General features: G+C 39.4%; 1 protein-coding gene across 1 annotated transcript in view; it reads left to right on the plus strand.

Annotated features, from left to right (window-relative positions):
- EDIL3 (EGF like repeats and discoidin domains 3) overlaps positions 1-6,291 on the plus strand; it is a 430,122-nt gene that overhangs the window by 156,573 nt on the left and 267,258 nt on the right. The window lies entirely within an intron of this gene.

Below are 6,291 nucleotides of genomic sequence, written 5' to 3' on the forward strand. Positions count from 1 at the left end.
GGGGCTGACCCTCTCAGCAGCACAGAGGCAGAGAGGGATTTTGGAGTCATGATTGACTCCAGGATGAATATAAGTCACCAATGTAAGGAAGCAATAGGCAGAGCCAACCATACCCTGTCATGCATGAACAGAGGTATCACTAACAGGTCCAGAGAGGTCTTGCTCCCCATCTATGCGGCGCTGGTCAGGCCGCAGCTGGAATACTGTGTCCAGTTCTGGGCGCCGCACTTCAAGAAGGATGTGGAGAACATGGAGAGGGTCCAGAGGAGGGCCACTCATATGGTTTAGGGCCTCCATGGCCAGCCCTATGAGGAGAGGCTGAGGGACCTGAATCTCTTCAGTCTCCGCAAGAGGAGACTGAGGGGGGATCTTGTGGCTGCCTACAACTTTATCAGGGGCCACCAGCAGGGACTCAGGGAAAGTCTGTTCACCAGGGTCCCCCTTGGAGTCACCAGGAACAATGGCCACAAGCTGAGGGAGGATAGGTTTAGGTTAGATATTAGGAAGAACTACTTCACGGTAAGGGTGGCCAGAGCCTGGAATAGGCTTCCCAGAGAGGTGGTGCTCTCACCTTCCCTGGAAATCTTCAAGAGGAGACTGGATAGGCAGCTGGCTGGGGTTTTATGACCCCTCCCACCCCCAGTGCTCATTCCTACCCATGGCAGGGGGTTGGACTAGATGATCTGTCTAGGTCCCTTCTGACTCATTGATTCTATGATTCTATGATCTTAATGTACAACTAAAGGCATATTGCCCCAAACCACCAAAAGTATCCTAACCTGTTACAGGTAAAGCAGGGGGATGACGAATGTTATTGGTCCTCTGTCAATAAAGTTTTTGAAATGTATTTGAGAGATATAAGGAAGAGGGCCAGATTTCCTCACACCTTTCCATCTAATACAGAGGAAAGCAAAAACCCCCGGTGTCTACACTAGTCTGGCCATGACCTAAAATTCCTTCCTCATTTCACTGTGACATTCGCAGAGGGCATGTGAGCACTACTATAGTGGATAAGTAGGAATAGCTATAGTTCCTTGGGAGGTACTATCCTTTAGGCCCATATCGTGGCCCATGGTCTATGGGGCAGATTTCATGTTCTATGCCCACCTGTACTACTTAGCTTAAGTAAGCATTCTAAACTATTGGATGAAAATTAGATCTTTTACACCTACCAGATACCCTAAGCACTGCATTTTAAAAGCCTCTCCTTTTTCAAGCAAGTCCTTGTTTGGTTGATTAAATAACATCTATACTGTGTTGTAGACAAATGGCCTAGGAAGTGTACTGACACACTCACCCAGTATTTGCCCCATATTTAAAACAGGATGTACATTTGAGAATTCAGAATGCCAGCATAATGACAGATATGCCTTCAGTGAGACTTTCTTGAATGTCCCATTTTTTGAGATTAGTAAAACTCTCCTTGGCCATGTCCAGACAAGTGCACATGTGCAGTTTGTGGTGCCGCAAAGACATCTACAGTGCCACAAACTGCACATACATGCATTTGCCATGCTGCTAATGTGTAGCACAGCACCTTTTTTTAACACTGGGATCTCCCGGTGTCAAAATAAACCATGCCAGAAAATAGCAGGGCAGGATACATGGCAGCAACACATGCTGTCTGAAACCAAAGCCCGGGTGGCAAGAGCCACACTCTGGCTGCCAGCCAGGCTCTGCATGCCCAGCTCACCGTCACTGCAGCCCCAGAAGGCCCCCAGAACCCCAGGTAAGGCTGCCAGGGCCAGCCCAGGTGCTTCTCCCAATTTCCCGTACCCCACCCAGGGCAAATGCTGCATGCCAGAGCGCACATGCAGGGGTGTTCCCCAGGGACAAGTAGCAGTGGCACAAGTATATGCTGCTGCTATTTGCCCTGGGAAAATGCATGTTCCCACTCATGGAGACATGCCCCTTGGGGCTAGAAACCTATCTTCAGTACAAAACTACAAACAATAAGAGGGCATTACTAGACTGTAATTCATTGTTATGAGATTTGCAGTTGTCATGGGCAGGTGATGTTGGAAGCCATATTTAGACAGAATAAGTTGTAGGAAAAATTAACTAAATAACTTCAATCACTGTTTGTGTGCTTGTTTTTTTTTTTTAATAAATAAGGGGGAAATTTATTTCTCTATTAGTGGAAAATTAAAAATACTGGGCTACTGAAGGAAAACCAAATTGGCTTCCCTCTAACAGCTCAGGTCCTGTCTTATACTCTCTAAGTGTATTTGTTATTTGCACAAAGAATAAGGGCCAAAATAAAATAGAATTCTCCTGGTTTTTTATTGTCCATTGCACCTTTCTTCCAATTTTTTATTATCACATACTATGTTCTAGTTTTGTATAAACTAGTAGACAAGATTATCTCAGTGTAAGCTTTTAGCAAAAGCTATATATTATAAACTATATAATTATTATATGCAATTTTGATGTTAATTTTTTCATTGTTTTAAGAAAAATTGAAAATAAACAAGCACTAGTACCACTACTATACTATTTCTGCATACACCCAGTTATAAGATGCACCCTTTTGTAGGATAATTTGCATCTACCTCTAATTCTTAGCATTTTGGAACATTACTCATAATAACTGATTACAATTTTGACAGTCTTTGTAATAGGCCTTTTTTTCAGTTACAGACGAAATGATTTGTCATAGTGCTTGTTATATAAATAGCCCAATATTTTAATAAGGTTCAGTGGAGATGATAGGAATTATTATCCTGAAGGCATACTTTTATAAAATTACATAGTAAGTAACTTAATGGAACTAAGATTTCCATTCCAATATATATTAAAAGCAATTAAAACTGAGAAATCTATTTTTCTGTAGAAATATTCTTTTAAGGAGCAACTTTAGTAAAAACAAATCAAAAAGGTCCAAAGAATGTTGTTCCAAAATTTTATTAAATGAAAATTAGCTAAACTGAGGAAATTGTAAAATGTAAAAGAATAAGTAAAAGACAATGACATATATAAAGATGACATGTAAAATTAGAAGTTAAAAGAGGGAAAGAAAATACCATAACTTTTTTCTTTTCTTTTATAGTCATTAAAGGCTACAACTATAAATCAGATTTTGCTCACGGTCAAACAGTCAAAGAAGATCCACATGGATTGAGTTGTCTACCTGGGCAATTCTCATTACAGTTTAAGGTTCTCGGCCAGCTTTCTCAGTTGTTTTGTGTGGGTCTTTAATACAGCAACAGGGGACAGGAAAAGACTTTTAAAATGAAAGTGTGAAAACACAAAAACTGACTTAACTGCACATGTTATATTTAAAAGTAATTTATTGGGGCCAGGATTCCTGTAGAGGTCTCCTAATTTAGAATCAGATCAAAGTTCTTAGAAATCAACAGGATTTTTTACAATACACTTTCTAGGTTCCCACTTGACTTTTTAAGGCTTAACTTTATGATCTTACCATTCCTCTTGCATCTTGTCTAAAGGTTTTTAAAGAATAAATATATACTTTTCAGGGAAGTCTATTGGGATTCCTTGTCCTTTTTAATCAATATCTATACTGGGCACCTGAAAGCTGCATGTTTTATAACATTTGTGTGAGGTTAAGCATCCCTGCATATACTGGAATGACGTGTAAACTTTATAAGAACTACAGAGATTGCCAGCTTCAGTTCCTACCAGTTTTAAAAGTAATTCTTAAATGAGATTTCTTTGTGATGGCTATCAGTTTTCTATTCTACCTGTTTTGGCCATAGCATTCTTTAAAAAGTGGCTAGATTTCTCTTCTGTGCAGTAGAAACTGCCAGCTTCTAAGAAACGGCTGAAAATCTTTGGCTCAAACTGTTTCCTATAAAGGCAAAACAAGGAAAATATCTGCATAGAGGATGAAAGCTGTGAAAATGTATAAGTGAAACCAGCTACTTACAGCAGAAATGTACAGGAGTAATATACAATATTTTTAACTATAACTCTAAAACAGTGATTCTCAACCAGGGTGCCATGGAATTCTGAGGTGCCACAAGATCCTTTTAAGGGTGTCACAGGGTACCATGAAATATTAGCACTGTAAGGTGTGCAAACACCTACACATGATTCATAAGCTAAACCCAGTGGTTTCAAATAGGAATCTATGAGGGCAACTACATGTGCACTTTACTGTTGAGTTGTCTAATTAGCTCCTCAGTAAATTGTCACTGTTTACACATGTAGTGCTATTAGGCCACCAACTAACTCCACCGTAGGATAGTACTTCCCAACCCAAGTACTATCCTATGGCAGAGTTATTTACTCTACTACAAGGCACCTGAAAACAGTGACCAGGGCTGGCTGAAGCATGAGGATGCTACAGTGTGGGGGCTTTCTGCTGGCAGGCCATGCACTATAGCACCCTAATGCCCCAGCCTGCCCTTCCACAGCACATTAAGCCAGAGTAGAGCAACTCTAGGCTGGTAGGCTGGCCCCTCCCCCTCCAAGCCCCCTGCTAACTGGGACTGTGTTGTCCCAGTTCAATATGCTGCTGTCCTGAGTGAACATGTAAACTCTGCACCTGGGAACAATAAACTGTAGTGTGAACTGCACCAGAGTTTATTGTGCCACATTAATAGCATGTGTCGATGCACCCTACAGTATCAAAAATAGTCTGACTTATTGTGGTCTTTCTGCATTCTTTGCAACAAAAGAATTGCTTTATTATTTTTCTGTAATAAAAAAAACAAGTGTAAGCTAAGAACTGGAATTTCCACAAGGTGTCTTGAGTCAAAGAAGGTTGAGAACTACTGCTTATAACTATAGTTATAAAATTAAAGGAAATGTTCTGGTAAGTTTGAAATATTTGATAAGGTTGAAATCTTCCATTTAATCCTTTCCTGTTTCAAAATAAAATAAAATTCAAACTGAAGGTATCATACAAATGACAAAAAGTTCTATAATACATAACAAAAGTTATAATCTCACCTAAACACTTCACTTTGATTAAAACAGATCATTTCCATTGACCTTGCATGAAATTTTCAAAAATCTAATTTTCCTGTACATATCCATTTTTGCTCTTGTTTCAGAAGGAAAACAAATTTAATATTGTGAAAAATTTCTCATGGAATGAAAATTCAGGGCTTAAATCAGTTCCCATTGTGAACTGTCTTGTGGCTTTGTATAATCTTCTTTCATTTTCTCAGAGAAGAAAAGAGAAAGTCTCTAGGATCTGTAGAAAATCCCCAAAGTTCTTTTACTTCTAAATAAACTACTAAACTACTCTTATCTTTGAGATTTGGCTACAATTCTGGCTGAAACTAATTCAGACTAGTGAAGGCTTCCTCTATGCTACTTCGAGCCAGATGGTTTGTACTAAAATTCCAGACATTTCCAGAGGAATATATGTTGTAGCCATGTTGGTCTAAGAAATAGAGACAACAAAACTCCTGGATTAGAGCCAATATCTTTTATTAGACCATGTAAACAGTAGCAAATAAAAGTCTTTCTTTGCAAGTTTTTGGGTCCAAATACCCTTCATGAGCCAAGGAGAATTCAAAGATTGTAAAAGTTCTCCCAGGTAGAGAAGAAACTTCATTTTGCACAGGGGAGGCAGAGGATGGAAGTTTTTTTCCCCTGGGTTCCTCAGAGCCTTTTTGTGAGAGAGTTTCCCTGTGATATGCAGATTAGGCAGGCTTCTTGCCTGACAGTGTTCGATATCAGGCAGGGAGGTGAAAATTTCTTGGTTAGCAATGTATTTCTTGGTTAGCAATGAAGTTTACATATCCAAATGGCAAAATACGATATCGTCCATGTTTCAGGGATACATGGAGATGACAAAACTCTTAGGTTAGAGGCAATACCTTTTACTAGACCAACTACTATTTAGTTGGTCTCTATTTAGAAAACTTGCAAAGAAAGAATTTTTTTGCTACTATTTAGTTGGTCTAATAAAACCTCTAATATTGCCTCTAACCCAAGAGTTTTATTGTCTCTATTTCTTAGATCAACACAATTACAACATATATTTTTTAAACATAGAAGATATTGCATTTAGTAGGGCTGTGCAACATTTTTCCACCTGTTTTGTTTCGATGCTGTTTTGACTCATTTCAAGCTCAAAAAAGCTAAATCGAAGTGAAATGAAGGGCTTTGAAACAGCCTTGAAACGAAATGAGGGCAATCTAAATGTTTCGAAAGTTTCAAAACTTTTGGGTTGCAAAGCTGAAGCTGGGCTTGCCTGCAGGGAAATAGAAAGTAAGGAGAGAGAGTAGGAAAGGACTGCTTTGACATTGTATAGCTGGCCAGTTTCAGAGATCCTTCTCTGAGGTCCCTTCTAATCCGAGTGCTCTGGAGGAG

The sequence above is a fragment of the Gavialis gangeticus genome, unplaced genomic scaffold, assembly GCF_001723915.1.
Source record: "Gavialis gangeticus isolate Ggan-Ray unplaced genomic scaffold, GavGan_comp1, whole genome shotgun sequence".
In the NCBI taxonomy this organism is placed as follows: Eukaryota; Metazoa; Chordata; order Crocodylia; family Gavialidae; genus Gavialis; species Gavialis gangeticus.